Below are 16,616 nucleotides of genomic sequence, written 5' to 3'. Positions count from 1 at the left end.
TAGCCTGAGAATTCACCCCACTCTTCGATTTAACTGCTGCTTGAATACCTCCTGTGACGTTTCTGCACTTTCTGCAGGGCATGTGGAACTCTGTTACTGGGGTGAAGCAGTTCATGGCAGGAGAGCAGCCCATGAATTGCTATGAGCTTGTCACGGAGGATCCTGCATATACGTATGTTTCAGACTACAATTGTCCTCCTAAGATTAAATAAAAGCATGTGTTGATTACCGTTGGGCTCCAGTTAAGGAACAGCTGGTGTTCCTATCACACTTGCATTAAAAAGAAACTTGTAATTTAGCTATCCATATGTACATTTTTTGAAAAAATCCAAATATATAATTGCATTTGCTTTGTCCACTTGTCATTCAAAAGTACCTGGAACTCTACCTTAGGGGTCCTCCTACCCTTCAAACTCCGTTAAAGAGGGGGACTATTCGTACAGACCAACATTTCCCTTTCTGAGATCAAGGTTTTAAAGGGAAATAAAGGATTTGCAGAAAAGAGAGGACTCAGGAAGGCAGCTGATAAGTGTTGGTGAGTATATAAATAAATATGTATTTTGCCTTCCGTGGGCCGACGTATTTATTGACTGCGGTCATTTTTGGAATTACCTATTTAATCTCATAGCCAGAGTGTCTGGAAGCGTCCAGCTTTGAACCGCACTGCACTGCTCATTGGCAGCTCAGCTCGTGCAGCTCACAAACTTTGCTGCCTCCCTCCCCCTCCCCCTCCCCCTCCCCCACCCCCACCGCCTTCCCCTCTGGGACAGTGTGCAAGTTCTGTTTGTTCCCGCTTTTGTAAAACCTGCGCGTTATGATTTGCTGCCCCAGCCCCTTCCCTTAATAATGAAATGGCAAAAAGCCCTTGCAGTGGGGGCTGGGCCGGCCGGCTGGGGGAAGGGGCGCCACACCCCCTGAGAATAAAGCCCGCGCTCGGCTCCACGAGACCCGTGAGCTGAAGAAAGACTCCACCGATATACAGAGTGCTACAGAAAGAGTGTGCCAGCCCTCGGAGCGAGCGGGATCTGGAGCGCGACTTTTTGGCGCTCTCCCGGAGCAGCGAGGGAGGCGGAGGACAGAGAGTCCCGGGCTGGGCGCGAAGTGGGGGGCCGCACGCCGCTGCATTCCCGCCGCGTCTGGAGCTGGGAGCCGCGGGCGCCGGGCCAGGTGAGGTCGGCGAGGCCGGTGCGGGGCCGGTGCGGGGCGCGCCGCGCTACCTGGCCGGGCGGGGCCGCGCGCCGCTTCCCAGCCCGCCGGAGTTGGGCGGGAGTTGCCGCTGGGGCGCCGGGAGTCCCCTTGCCGGCGCCGCGCCCTCGGCGCGCCGCGCGTGTGCCGGGCGCGGGGCCCCGCGAGGGCCGCCGGGTGGCCGGGCGCTGCCCAGGACCGGCCGGACAGCCGGCCGGCCGGCGGAGGGCACGCCTTTGGCTGCGGCCGGGCGGGGTTTGGTCCCGGGTTGCCATGACAGCCGATCGCCGGGCCCGGAGCCCCGCGCCCGCCCGCCCGCCGCCGGGGAGCCGGGGAGCGCGAGGTGTGCTCCAAGTGGACTGAACCAAGCGCTAGGGAGGCGCGGGGAGGGCCGGCCCCAGTCCCCCACTGTCCCCCAGCCCGCCGGCGGGCCCCAGCGAAGGGTCCCGGAACAGTGGAGGACAAGAAAATCCTCCGGTCTCTGGACCCGCAAAGAGGCTCGCCCGAGCCCGGGGGGTGGCGGGGGCGGGGAGGGGGTCGGAGGGATGTCGCCTGCGGCCGGCTGTCCTGTACGCGTCTCTCACTTGACATTTTCTACCCCACCGCGGCCGACTCGAAGCCGGGTTGCTCGTCCCAGCCCCGAAGTTCTGTAGGTGGGGCGGGCTTTAATTTGCTTATATCTAATGATTTCGGGAGCCTCGCTTTAAAATGGCGGCATTGGGTAGTCACCCGTGCTAGAGGCTCTCCCCGCACCGGGGCCACCTCGCGCAGCGCGGCTTCTGCTTCTGCTGCTAACAGATGGCGCGTGCCACTGCCCCCGCCACCGCCGCCGCTGAGAGCGGGACCCCTTAGCCCCTGGGTTCGCGCTAGCAGCAGAAGGTAAGGCCGGCCAGGAGTTGGGGCTGCCGAGCGTGGCTGCCTTTCTAGGGCGCCAGCGAAATCGAACGCCTTTTAAACTTTATTTTTCAAAATGGCAAGTAGAAGGAAAAGTCATCCTGCAACTTTGTTAACGTTAGGGGCTTTCATCTTTCTTCTTTTTCTGCTTCCCTCTTTCTCCTTCCTTTATATGTCTGTATGGCATATATGATGCGTGTTTTGTCATTGAAAGGAACTTCGTGTACGGCATACCATCCGCAACTGCTTCTAGGCGCTCACGTCCCAGGGGCGGTGCGCTAACGTGGGCAGTGCCCCAGCTTTCCTGCTGCGCGGTCTGGTCTCACTTCCCGCTGCGGAGCAACACATTTAGGCAGCTTGCTTTTACTATCGGCATCCGAAAGGGCCTGAAGGTAGATTTCAGGAGACTCTTGAAAAGAGAACTTTCATTTTTAGCGTTCACACGATAAGCTTTTATGGTTAGACAATGAAATTAAATCAAGACCAGCAACCCAAGTTAACATTCAGTGATTCAGTTGTGTAGGTTTATCGTTAGTAGACCTACTGTGTTTTTTTCTGTCTGCTGACCATTAGTTTATATAGATTAATACAACAGTGAGGGTGAATTTATTGATGCTGTAATTAGGATAGCGTGTTTTCCAAAAGTTCTTTTTTTGAGATGTTCCTAAATTGCTGGTGTTTTTGAATTGGGTATGAATCCTCACAGCATAATGCCACAGGTTAATTGACGGGAAAGCACCAATTAAAACGAAACTTGCAAGATTTAATTTTGAAATGATTGCTAATTTTTCACTATGTTGACACCTTGGTTTAATAAGTCTTTGGGTAGTTACTGGTATAATGGTTGGAAAGTGGACTGTTGAATAGCTGTACTAATGACTAGACGTCAGTGTTTAATACAGTTCACCTGAGGTTTTTTTTTTTTTCCCTCTGATGAAAGGCATATTGACCATGGAGCTTACCAGCGCCCTCGGATTTTTCTAGTTATATTCACATTTTTCCATTTTTCCTACGAGAAATCTAGTCCTTAATGTTTAAATACTTTTAAACATTGTTTTTAAAATGTTTCTCAATATGTAATACTTCAGGGAGATGCTTTCATATTTATTGAAACTTCCCTGAACATAGCCTAAAAGGGCTTCTACCCATAACCCAGGTGATATTATTCTACCTCTGTCCACTTTTGACTTCTCCCAAAGCAATAGGAGCAACTTGGCTGGCAGATTCTCCTGTTATTAAAATCAACTAGCTCCCGAGGAGTGGTGGGGGTAAAGAGATTGTTTTGCACCTGTTCGGAATGCTGCAGTTTTCCTGTCCAGGTGCTGTGGTGTGCCTAGAAAGAACTGAACTGTTTGCAGTGGAATTTACTGTATAATCCATTTTTCAGATTATTGGTGGCAGAAGTGTTTAGGGAAGTTCATTACTTCACATCCGAAAGGAGAGTTCCTCTTGCAGGTAGAGAAATAGATAAGCTGCATTTGTGCAAGAGAGCAGGGATGTCACAAAGGACCTTCTCCAGTTTTTAGTGATTACATCCTTAGACTCCAGTTCATGAAGCTTTGCTTCCTCACGTGCTGCCTTGTTGCTGAATGACTTTGGGCAAATGCATCCTTAAAAGAGTGGGGTGGGGGGGCTAAACCTTGGGGCCAGAATAGATAAGCTGAACACGTGTCAGAGACATTATGAAGACATTTTGCCAGTTAAACATTCAGTGGCTTCCTAGACTGATGAGATTGGAGACCTTGTATGAAAACATAAGCAAAGGAGTTTGTCAGAAAAAAAATATATTTTGAGAGAGAATTGATATGGTGCTGGGCTAGAGGTGGTGACTGCATGTTTCACTCTAAGAGGCGCTTCATTTCTCTAATTTCCTTTGCTGCCTTAATGATTCCCCTCAACTGTCCAGTCCAGGCGTTTCACAACAGGTGCCTTTTATGGGGGATAAAACCTATGATTCCGAACTGGTATCCGAATTCTCTTTGGTAATCTCCTGCACCTACCTTTTACCTAAGCAATGCTTTGCACAAATTAGGTGCTTAGTACATGTTGAGTTAAAAAAAAAAAAAATGAGTAGTTGGTAAACTCACAGAGGAGCAGATTTTGTGCTCAGCTTTTAAACAGAAGATAGTTTGCTTTTTGTGCACTGGCTAGAACCTCAACATTTGAAGTCATTTAGGACATTCTTTCCCTTCATTGCCTGCATTGTATTTGCCTCAAATGGGTTCCCTCGCTTCTCACTGCACTGCTAGGCTCTTGTGTAGTTCATCTTTCTGACCGGTAGGTGTATTATTATCTGCCCAGCTCTGCCCTATGAAAAAGTCATCACAGCAGCCTGGGGGAAGAAAGGTCTTGCCTTTGGAGGCGGTACAGTGGTGCACGTGCTGGAACAGTGGCCGTGTCTGGGCTGCCGTGCGGATGCTCACAGTGTAGTCGGAAGTACAGTTTTGTTCTCCCCCCAGATGTCTTTATATGTGAGAGGGAAGGGAAAGGAAGAAAAGAGTAAAAAACCCCTAATGTGATGAAGATTTTCCTTCCCAAAACTGTAAACTTATCCTGCTTATTATTAGCACAGTCCTTTCAGGAAGGTGGCAGAATTGTTCTGTTTTAAAATAAATCAAACTGTCTGATAGGATTACAAACAGAGATTGGGGCCTAGCAGACAAGAATAATTTACAGTCCATGTTTGACAAGTAATTTGATCCCATAATTAAAGTTAGATAATGGTCACTGACATGTTACAGCTATCAAGTGTCTGAAAAAGCATGCAGGCTGTGCACACCTTGACTTCGTCAAAGTGCTCCATGCAGTTAAGTTGTCTTATGACAGTGTGGTAGGGTCACCAGATGGATTTTTCCTCTTTTATAAATGTATGTGATGTCAGGAGAGTAGAAATCAGAAGTTTTGTCTCTTTGGGGGAGGGGGGTCCTGTCCCTTGCTCCATGTGCCAGAGCTCTCGATTCAAAAAATAAATAAATAAATAAAAGGAAACCTGTCCTCAGATGAAATGACGTGGGCCCTTTCCCTCTAAGAGAATAAACTGTTTGGGAGGAAGTACCTTTAATTGCTGATCAACCCAAAACAAACACAAATTATGACCCAAAAGAAAGCAGATAGAGCCATATTAATGTAAGCTTTTAGATCTTAAGGAATCCGGTTCTGAAGCATCCTGCTCTTCCTGAATGGTTATATATTGCTTCAAGACAGCCAAATGACAGTGTTGGAAAGACAACTCTGAGCATTAGGATAAATAAGGTATCAATTACATTATCAGGTGTTAATGCTGTCCGTTTGACCTAAAAGGAGTCAGAAAAGTTTTTTTCCCAGATCATTCTAATAAATACACAATATAAAACCATAATTTACTTCTCCTTGGTATTAAGTTGAGCGACTGTGTTTTTATTTTTATTTTTTATTTTTTGAGCGACTGTGTTTTTAAAAGAGTGATGGTAAAATAATGCAGCTGGGAAGAAGGACCTTATTTTTATTTGAGAAATAAAGGCACTCCCAAGTTGTCTGGGTGCATGGAAGCACACGCATGTGCACAATATATAAATTAGTCTTCATCTTAGGACAATTTATACAACCCTGCATTGATTTATTCCCAGATGATTATAGAAAAATACCTATTTTTACAGCACTCCCCCAATTCTAAGAATGAAAGAAAAACACTTCACAATAAACTATAGTAAATGTTTGCATTACACTATGTCTCTCCGAGGCTCTGTATGTTGAACTCCAATAAGTTAATTAGAATATGTTGATTAGAACTCAAGAGGAAGCAGAAATGAAAGAAAGCTTGATTTAAGTATGTGTGTGTGTAGAGGTGTATACATGTAAGTGAATATATATGTAAATGTATATAACATGTACAGTATATATAACATGTATGTTATATATTCACCTACATGCCACACACATACATATTTTTTTCTCCTTCTATATGTGTATAATCCTTTTCAAGAAGCTCAAGCATAGTAACCCCAGAACTCTTCATGATAGCCGGGAGACCAAAGTGTTAAGTGAAATAAAAGAGACTGATTAATAGAGATTTAGAAATCAATTAGGCATGCTATTTAAGATATTATGTCTACTCTTAGGGCCTTCTTCTATCAGCATTACATTGGCTCATGAGTAGAAGGAGTGATTTGTTTCTAACATTAGGCAGAGGTTAGTTTTCTGACCACACAGTGGATGACCTTGAAGGGCCCAGAAGGAAAGGGCCTCCAACTGAGAAAGGCAGTCTGGGCAGAATTGCAGGAGATTGGCACTAGGCTTCTGACAGGCTGTGTGATCTCCTTAAGGCCATGGGAGCATCCTAGAGACCGACAGTTTGCTTGATCTTATTTTCCAATGTGGATTACTCAAATTAACTTAAAATTGTCCCCACCAGTTTTTTTGAATCTTGAGCTCCTTGGCATCGCCTGCAACTGGCGTGGAAATTTGAGACTAGTTTCTTAAGGCTTATTCAGGTTTCCTTGAATGTACGAGTAACTCCTTATTAGGCAAGTTCCTGGGTCTCCTTTATATCCCCAGTGCCTGGTACACAGTAGTTGGTAGTACTGTTAATCATTCAGTCGTGTCCAACTCTTTGCGGCCACAGACTGTAGCTTGCCAGGCTCCCCCGTCCATGGGATTCTCCAGGCAAGGATACTGGAGTGGGTTGCCATTCCCTTCTCTAGGAGATCTTCCCAACCCAGGGATCCAACCCAGGGATCAAACCCAGGTCTCCTGAGTTGCAGGCAGATTCTTTATCATTTGAGCTACAGGGAGGGTTCTCAGTAAAACTTGGTTAAGTAAATGGGAAGATATTCTTTCTAACTTGTTGTTGTATTTTATGAACGGCCTTCCTGTGATTTCAGGTAGCATTATCTATTTTTTTATTGACAAAAAAAATTATCAACAACAACAAACAGAATATCCTGATTGACGCCATGGTAGCAGCTCTGCCCCAAGTCCAGGGAAAAGCAGGCAATGGCAGCCTTTGGGCTGAGACCTCCAGGAGTAGCCTGAAAGCCAGATGTCACCTGTCATTGCATTTAGTGTATCCCCAGAGCACATCCCAGAGAAATCAGTCCGCAACCAGAAATTATGTAGAAACAGTCCTTCAAACCTTTTTACCAGGTTAAAAAAAAAAAAAAAAGGAACAAAATCAGAAATACCATGACTCAGATGCCTTGTGTCATGTATAGTTTAGAAAGTGATGAAGTCAGACAAAACCCCAAAAGGACACTGAGAGCTGTCTCATTTTCACTCAAAACCTGATTGCCCATTTAGAGGGTGAATTTGCATAGGTTTTTATTTACCAAGATACAGGTGTGAATAGCGCCTCTTTTTACTGTATCCAGAAAGCAAAGTCCACCCTGTGGAAGAGATGAGCTGCCATTTCAGATCCACCACAATCATCTTTTGTGCCCAGAGGACCATGAGGCTTTAGGTACAGCTTTTGGAGTCTCTCCTTATATAGCAGCGTGAAGAAACCAAACAAGGGGCTGTGTTTTTATTTGGCGGGGGGCAATTGGCCTGTTAGCAAAGAACAAGAGAGTGGAAGAACCAGAGAGCTTGCATTTCAACTTTTGTTTTTAGTCTTCAGTCTTCACACAGGAAAACAAAGCAGAACAAAAGTACCATGTATAATATTAATTTGGACATATATCTCATAGTATAATTTCTCACTTTTTTTTTTTTTTTTTGCTTTACAAACTGAGAAAATGAGATTGTCACATAATGTTAGGGTGGTTGCTTTATTATGATTGGATCCATGTACTCAGTAGTGGTTTTTCCAAGTTCTATTTAAAATATATAGAAACACACTCAACCAGATGCGTGGCACACTGGCAGAGATCACATTCCTTCTCAGCACCCTACTGGAGTTTGCTCTTGTCCACTGAAATGCAGGCACTCCATAAATGGCCCAATTTTTTTTTTTTTTGTTAAAGAACGAACACATTGATGTGTCCCCCCACCCCACCTTGCTATCTATTATCAGTGAACCTCCTAGAGAAGAAGAGTGGATTCTTTTCAGAGGTGATTTTGAGCAAAATTTAAACTCTCAGGTTGTTGATGTCAGCATCTTTCCTGAGTGATTGGATAGCATGAAGAAAACCTTCTTAGCTCGTCCAGAAGTATGAGGTGAAAAATATATAGATTATAGGGTCACTTTTTATGTCTAAGAGCTTCAAAATGTAGAAAACCATGCGGGTCGAGGAGGTGCTGGGTAGTCTGATCTATTTTATAAATGCCTGTAGCAGTGGCCACAGCCACAGGAAGGGACTGGTCTATAAGTGTTCTGCCGGCTTTCTGAAGCCAGGGTCTGGGCTGGGATCACACTCACAGTCTCCCCAAGGGAAGGCCTTTCTTTTCGGAGAAAGTTTGGCAGAACTTTGGCCAACTAGCTGCCCTGCTACTGTTTAGTAATCCTCTTTCTTTGATAAACCTGGTTTTCCTGGGGGATTCATCTGGACATCCCGAGAGCTTCAGTGTAGCAATAACATGAGGGCAAAACGCTTGTACTTTCCAGCTGAAACTTCCCCTCCAAGGATCTTTGGTGATTGAGAAGTTGAGAGACTACAGAAATGCGACACAGGGCTTGGCATTTCACAGTTCTGGAAAAAAGACAGGAATCCCTCCATATGGTGTGAAGAGTGTGTTGACAATAGTGAAGGATCTAAAATGTGATTCCCTTAGAGACCTCTCATACCTGCACATACTTTGAGGTTATACAGGTCATATTGTGGGCTGGTGAGAGACAGAGGGAGAGAGAAACCAAACTGAAGATGCTAGTTCCTCTTCTCTGGGATATTATAGTCTGCAGTTCTCTCCTTACTCATCAGGTGCATGCAAATTGTTCTGAAAACTGACCTGAAATTAACAGGAAACATCTAGGTTATCTAATGTCTGATCCTGAGCACTTTTACTTTTTACTTTTGCTCATATGGTCTGTTATTCCTGTATTCATAAAAATGCAGAAGTTCAAGTGACTGGTTGTGTGACTAGTCCTAAGGAAAGTTTTTGGTAAAAGTTGCATGTTTCACTTTCAAGTCTAGGTCATCTAACAGCTCCCTTCATTGCCTTCCATCTTATCCCCAAAGAAATTTCCATAATATTTTTAGCCATCTATGAAAACAGTTCCGACAGAGGCATTGAGAAATGGTGACAAGCAATGACAGGAAATGCCGTTTGCCCTGGTCTCCTTCATAACTTAGTGAGGCCACAGCTGCCTATTTGCTTTTCACTTCCTGTTTGGGGGCTATTTGGGTCAAAAGTAGCAGTGTTTTCCGTATAGAGATGAATTTTTGTTTTTGGCTTTATTCTGTAGGGCCACGGTAAATCTGTCACTGGACTGCATATTTTGTTTATTTTATGAACTGTATCATGCGGTTTGAGTTTAATTTGGAAGGCAGTACTTTTACAATAAAGATCTGCCCACACACACCCCCCCACACACGTGCAGCTTTAGGGTCTGGGGTTGCAGGGGCATTCGAAAGTTTATAGCTCTATTTACACAATAGTGATTGCTGAGAAGGGCATTTCCTGCCAGTTAATGACTGGTCGGAAAGGCCAACGGTCCAAATCCAGGGAGAGAGGACCATTCATTAAATGCCACGAAGGGACCAGGATGCTTTTATCATGAAGTGGTGGGGAGAAAGTGAAAACACAGTCTGCCTTTTGAAGAGCCCAAAGCAGGGCCAGATATGGAGGTGCTGCTTTGTGGTGTGAAAAATGGACCTTCTTCTCATGACCAGGACCAACTGACTTTCCCAAGAGGGTACTCAATCAAGACGTGGATGAGGAGGGCATTTCCTTCAGGTTGATGACCCATGGAGAGAGGACAGAGAAAGATGATGGTCCTGAGCTGGCCCAGTATTAGCTGCCTAAATGGTCAACTCACAGGTGTTACAGCGCCCTTAAAAACCTTTAAGATCACAGGATTGAATTTCCTAACTGGTTGGATAACCAATTCATTGTGAAGTGGACAAGAATTTAGGGATGGAAAGAATGATCTCTTTTCAAGGTCAGTTAAGCAGGACACCAATATTCTGTTTCAATTTCCTAATGTAAAGAAGGTAAATAATATGTATGAAGAATGCTTCACCTCTTGTGAAAGGAAGTATCTTTGAGGGCTGTAATATTAACCATTTAACCTAAGACATTCTCAGGAAACGGTTTCGTCTGCAGTATAATTCTTGCCTGCTATAAAGCAGCTGAGGTGTGAAGCATTTGGCATTGATTTAGAGCAAAAGCAGAATAGGACCAAGATTAGGTTCACATCCAGGAATCCCTGACTTCCTGGCCTGTCCTTTACTCCCTTAGCTTCTTAAGCCTTCAATTTGCAAAAATGTTAAATGTTTATAAAGGATAAACATCTGCTCTAAGTTGTTTAATAGATACCTCCACATAAGGGGGTTCTGGGACACCCCCACTTCAGAACTTGACTTAGTCTTTTACCTTGAAGTTTTCTTTCATATCTTCCAAATTTGGTAGGGGAATGGCAGGGGTGGACCCGACCTCTGAAAAACAGGCAATCGTAATAGGCCAGGCACCTGGATTTCTTCATGGGATTGAGTCATCTGTCACAGGCAGAGCACACCAAATATTAAGTTTCATTTTTGGGTCTGGAAAATGTCATTATAAGCTTGTTAAATATTCAGTAATCCAAAGATTGCTGGTCATCAGCATCTTCAAAATTAAAAGAGTTTTCTGAAGTTTAAAACACTCTACACATGAACTGTATACCAGTTACTGTTGTTATTAGTAGATGATACCTGAAACACATTTATAAAAAAAAGTGACTTGGATGAACTAAACAAAACAGTTCCAAAGTGATTTTATTGTTGAGAATTCTTGCATTTGAATGTTAAGATGCACTCAAATTTTTCAAGCTCAGATTCAATATAATATTCTGATTTACAAAATGTTTTGGATTAAGAACAAACAAGGTTCTTCTGAGTAGATGTCCCATTGACCTGAATATTAACATGCATTTATAATTAGCAGCACAGATGCATTTAAATAATGATCCAGAAACCTTAGAGATATCTTGTTCTAAGAGGTTAAATACCCCTTCCATCTTCTTGACATCATGTTTTGTTTAGCAAACCCTTTCTTTGTAGGTTATCCCCAAATATATTTCATGCTGGTTCGGATTCAGTTACTGTAGTCTGTACTAGTGGCCTCATAATTAATGAAGATTTACCCTACTATTAGCAGAACTAATCCCATTACCTTGTGGCATGTGGTAAGTCTTAATTTTTCTATCACTGCAGTCATCAAGTAGTAGGCAGCAAGTCATTAGTGCATAATGAAATCCACCTAGGAAGTTATGACTAGCATTTCTTTTAAACAAAATTGAATAGAATATATAGCAAGAAAACATCAAAATAGATCATGTAATACATTTAAATATTTTTGATGAGATTGTTATTTCAGATCTATACACATATATACTTAGGATGTTAAACTGTGTTTCTTATTATTTGTTCCTGTTGAAAAGTTTAAAAGTCAGTGTTTTAGTAGATGTTATTTCAAACCAGGTCAAAAATGATTTTTCCTCTTTTTTTGAAGGGAAGGTAGTCAAGAGATACCGGGGACTTGGTTGCTGACATATTGAATGATGTTGTTTAAGTACCCTGACAGGTGTGTGTCTGTTTTTCAAACTAAGAAGTGAGACATAATGCTGTAGGAATGCTGTAAGATTTAACATCTATGATACTGTTGCAGTCCAGAGGGTATGGACTTTATGTAAGTATTATGTCTTTACCAAGTGGTGTTGATAGACCATGAGACACAGGAAACAAGGTTACCTATGAGCAGAAGCCAAAAGAGGACATCTTAGAAAAACAACAACAATAACTAAAAATCTTGAGATGGCTGGATGTGAGGTGCTTCTAGCAGCAAAAGAGTGGTCAAAAAATTTATGTATAGAAAAAAAGCTCACATTGTTATAGGATGAATTTAATGTAAGTGTAAAGAATTTAAAAATTGGCTTTTACAAATCTAAAATGGTCATATTAAGAAAGAAGAAAACTGATTTTTAAATAAGTTGTAAATGTACACATTTACCATATGTTGGAAGAAAACCTGTGGGTGGCTATTTTTTTCCTGCAGTGAACAAAGGCACACTTTAAAATGAATTGTAAAATTGTGAATGGGAGGCATAAGCTGAAAGTTAAATATACCTAGGATGTTAATGAGAAAGTGAAAGTGAAAGTCGCTCAGTCGCGTCTGACTCTTTACCAACTGAGCTACCAGGAAAGTCCTGTTGATGGGAATGATTACACAAATAAAGATGACAGTTGTCACATAGCCTTTCTAATTACTTTTTTGGGCTTCTCTTGTGGCTCAGCTGGTAAAGAATCCACCTGCAATGCGGAAGACCTGGGTTCAATCCCTGGGTTGGAAGATCCCCTGGAGCAGGGAAAGGCTACCCACTCCAATATTCTAGCCTGGAGAATTCCATGGGCTGTATAGTCCATGGGGTCTCAAAGAGTCAGACACGACTGAGCGACTTTCACTTTTACTTTTCACTGATAAGAATTAAGCCCCCCCCCCAAAGAAAAGAATTAAGCCCAGAACTAGGAAAGAAAGGATTTACTCACATAAGGTACTGAGTATAATCCATTAAGAGGTTGGAAACAGCTTTAAAAATCTGGATAATTTGTGCATATTCCTTTGAATTAAATCATTGTTAGGGAGAGTACAATATAGCCTTCTAGGGTACTGTTGTGTCTCCAATAGGATCATAAGGATCTGCCCCGCCCCATCCCCAGTTCTCTCCCAGTGCCATGAAACCTCTTTTATGACTGGACATGTTGACTTCATTCCCAAAGGTCTTTTACTGTGGACATCTTTCAGAGCCGTTAAGCCCTGCTGTTTTCTCCACACTGACAATATGAAATGAAACTAGGCTTTTCATCAGACATTTAAATGTTAAATTTAAGTTACTGCTCTGGAAATAAAATACAATCTCAGTTCTAATGAGTTGATATCTAAACTCTGTCACTGTAAATGAGTTTTATCTCCCTCTTCAGACATACCATATTTAAAACTTAAGAATAGAGAAAGGCTTACACATCTAATGGTTGTGTAATTAGCAATCAATTCATTAAATGGGATGTAAAACAAATTAAGCACCGTAATAAAGTGTTATACCATCACTGACAGAAATGTTCCATGGATTACTCTATTCATGATGATAAAAACTAAAAAATGATGAATGAATCTGCATACATTTCCTTATCTTTGGAGTGACAGGTTTTAACTATTTCTTGTTCTGTTCATTAAAGCTGTTTAGAGAGCACTAATATGTATGTTTTTAGGCCACAGGATAACTTTGCCTATAGGATCTGTTTCATCATAAACATTTTAGTAGCTAGAGTAGTTAAAATAAGATGTGGGCCATTTAAATGTGAGTTATTCAGGATTTTCGGCTGCAACAAGGATGTGATAGTTTTGTGTGTTTGGGGCAAACAAAATTTGCCATTGGTTTGGGATGTCAGCTACTTTAAAATTTTTTATACAATTTTAAAGGTTCTACTCCATTTATAGTTACTATAAAATATTGCCTATATTCCTTATGTTGTACGGTACATCCTTTCGTCTTTCTTATACCTGATATTTTGTGCCTCCCATTCCCTCACTCCTCTGTTGCTCCTCCCCGCTCTGGTAACGACTAGTTTCTATCTGTGAGTCTGCCTCTTTTTTGTTATATTAACTAGTTTATTTTCCACACATAAGTGATATTATACAAAACTTATTTTTCTCTGTCTGATTTGTTTCACTTAGCATGATGTCCAGCATAATGCCTTCCAAGTCCATTCATGTTGTTGCAAGTGGCAAAATTTCATTCTTTGTTCATTGCTGAGTAGTATTTCAGTATATGTATTTATTTTTATTTTTAAATTTGATTAAAGTATAGTTGATTTATAGTATGTTAGTTTTCGGTGTACAGCAAAGTGATATATATATATATATATATGATCTATATATGATATCTATATATATACCTACTATATATTGGTCCATTCTATACATAGTAGTGTGTACATATTAATCCCAAAGTCCTAATCTATCCCTCACTCCCACCTTTCCTCTTTGGTAACCAGTAGTTTGTTTTTGAAGTCTGTGAGTCTGTTTGTGTTTTGTAAATAAGTATATTTGTATCATTATTTTTAGATTCCACATTTAAGTGATATTGTATGATACTTGTCTTTCTATGTCTGACTTAGTGTGATAATCTCTAGGGCCATCCATGTTGCTGCAAATGGCATTATTTCATTCTTTTTATGGCTGAATAGTATTCCGTTGTGTGTATGTGTGTGTGTGTATCACATCCTCTTTATCTTTTCATATATTGATGGACACTTAGCTACCTCTTTCACTTTAGCCCCGTGGGGTTTTTTGTGAATACTTGGCAAATTAATAGTAATAAAAAGAAGCTGTGGAAGAAGGTGTGCTACATCCACCTAAACCCCAAGCTGTCATTCATTTCACACATCATCCTAGCTTTTCTCAGTCTGAGAAATATAATGATCTCCTGTGTAACACATCTGTCAAATTTCATTTAAAACCTCAAGGTATACATGGAACATAAGACCCTCAATTGGTGAGTTTGTTTATTGTGAATGACTATTTCCCTTAGAAGGCAGTGAGACTGTGAGGGCATACTGTCTTCTAGAATGAAGAAGGAAGATTGAAAGAAAGAAAGAGATGCTATATTTACTAGTCTTTTGCTTTTGTAATTCCCTATAACTTATTCCTCATTTCTGTGGGATCAGAAAAACGGCCAAAAAAATTAAGATGTTGGTATTCCTATTGGCAGAATTTTTCCTAAGTGAGGAAAGCTCCCTGGTTCTAAGAATTGCCACCATTAGTACTTTTGGGAAGCCTGCAACAATTGGACATAGGAAAAACAAAAGCTTGGTCCTCTCAGTTTCAGGAGAGGAGCTCTGGTTCCTGTTCTTCATGTCGGTAATAATTCAAACAAAACAAAGCAAACCCCTCTTGAAATGAGAGGTTGATTGGTTGGTTTGTTCTTAAGTGAAAATAAGCTGGTTTCCTTGAATTCCTGTAGAGGCAGTGTTGCGGAGGACACATCCAGATTTTGGAGTCGTCAAACTTTCAGCATCCTAGAGCAGAACAGAACTGAGGCAGTACGAAGGCAGAAAGTTAAATCAACAGCCATTGCTTTTGTGTCATGAAGGGTCCCTTTCTGATTTGCTGGGTATAAAACTTAAGCACGTGAGATGTCAGAGGCCTGCAACTTCCCTTGACACCTTATGTCGGCAGGCCCAGACAGGGTGACCTTGGCTCTTGGAGTTCTTGGGTGGCAGTGCTTACTACCAGCTTCACCTCCAGTAATGTATTATACTTTTAAATCTATCTTAATATCTGTAGGCAGGAGTTTATATATAGGAATAAAATTTGAACCCCCACTTTCACAGCCAATAAAAAGGTCCTATAATAGGTGTTTATTTAGCATCAACTGACATTTATCGAACAGTTACTGAAGCCAGATGCTCTGAGCCCTGCTAGTACTTTCATTATTGTTATGACATTTCCTCTAGCTACGAAATGCAGTTGGTTCTAGCTAAGCAAGCATGCTCTTTCACACCAGTAGATATTGGGCTAAAGATTGTACCTTCAGCTCTTTGCTCACTTTTTAATACAACCCCACACCACCCTCACAAACACAAAATAATTTCTTCATTGTCCAGTCGTATTCTCTTCATTATTTGAGGACCATCTCATGACCTATGGCCTGCCTCTTCCATCAGGGAAGAAATTTATTTCCTTTTCAGTCAAGCCAACATTAATCTCTCAATCATCTTGATAGAACAAATGACTGGTGGATGGTGCTACAGATGTTGTTGTTGTTGAGTTGCTAAGTCATGTCTGTCTCTTTGTGACTCCATGGACTGTAGCACATCAGGCTCCCCTGCCCTTCACTAGCTCCCAGAGTTTGCTCAAACTCGTGTCAATTGAGTCAGTGATGCTACCTAACCATCTCATCCTCTGTCATTCCCTTCTCCTCCTGCCCTCAATCTTTCCCAGCATCAGGGTCTTTTCCAGTGAGTCAGCTCTTGACATCAGGTGGCCAAAGTATTGGAGCTTCAGCTTTAGCATCAGTCCTTCCAATGACCATTCAGGGTTGATATCCTTTGGGACTGACTGGTTTGATCTCCTTGCTGTCCAAGGGACTTTCAAGAGTCTTCTCCAGCACCACAATTCAAAAGCATCAGTTCTTTGGCACTCAGCCTTCCTTATGGTTCAATTCTCCTATCCATACATGACTACCAGAAAAACCATAGCTTTGACTAGATGGACCTTCGTCAGCAAAGTGATGTCTCTGCTTTTTAATACACTGTCTAGGTTTGTCATAGTTTTCCTTCCAAGGAGCAAACGTCCTTTAATGTCATGGATGCAGTCATTGTCCACAGTGATTTCAGAGCCCAAGAAAATAAAATCTGTCACTATTTCCACTTTTTTACTCTTCTATTTGACATGAAGTGAATGAGACTGGATACCATGATCTTAGTGTT

The 16,616-nt window shown here is 42.0% G+C and overlaps 1 protein-coding gene across 4 annotated transcripts in view; it reads left to right on the top strand.

Annotated features, from left to right (window-relative positions):
- Positions 1 to 823: 823 nt before the first annotated feature.
- The window catches only part of MBNL3 (muscleblind like splicing regulator 3), a 117,896-nt gene continuing 102,103 nt past the window's right edge, over positions 824 to 16,616 (top strand). For 2 of the 4 annotated variants that reach the window (XM_043459108.1, XM_043459109.1), the window contains exon 1: positions 826 to 1,167. The gene's annotated coding sequence lies outside the window, so the exon portion shown is untranslated. Of the gene's footprint in view, positions 1,168 to 1,720; positions 2,065 to 16,616 lie in introns of those variants that run through there. The other 2 variants (XM_043459106.1, XM_043459107.1) reach the window with 2 other exon arrangements.

Source organism: Cervus canadensis, chromosome X (assembly GCF_019320065.1).
Source record: "Cervus canadensis isolate Bull #8, Minnesota chromosome X, ASM1932006v1, whole genome shotgun sequence".
NCBI lineage: Eukaryota > Metazoa > Chordata > Mammalia > Artiodactyla > Cervidae > Cervus > Cervus canadensis.
Note: the sequence above shows the minus strand (reverse complement) of the source record. Positions and strands in the feature narration are given on the sequence as shown.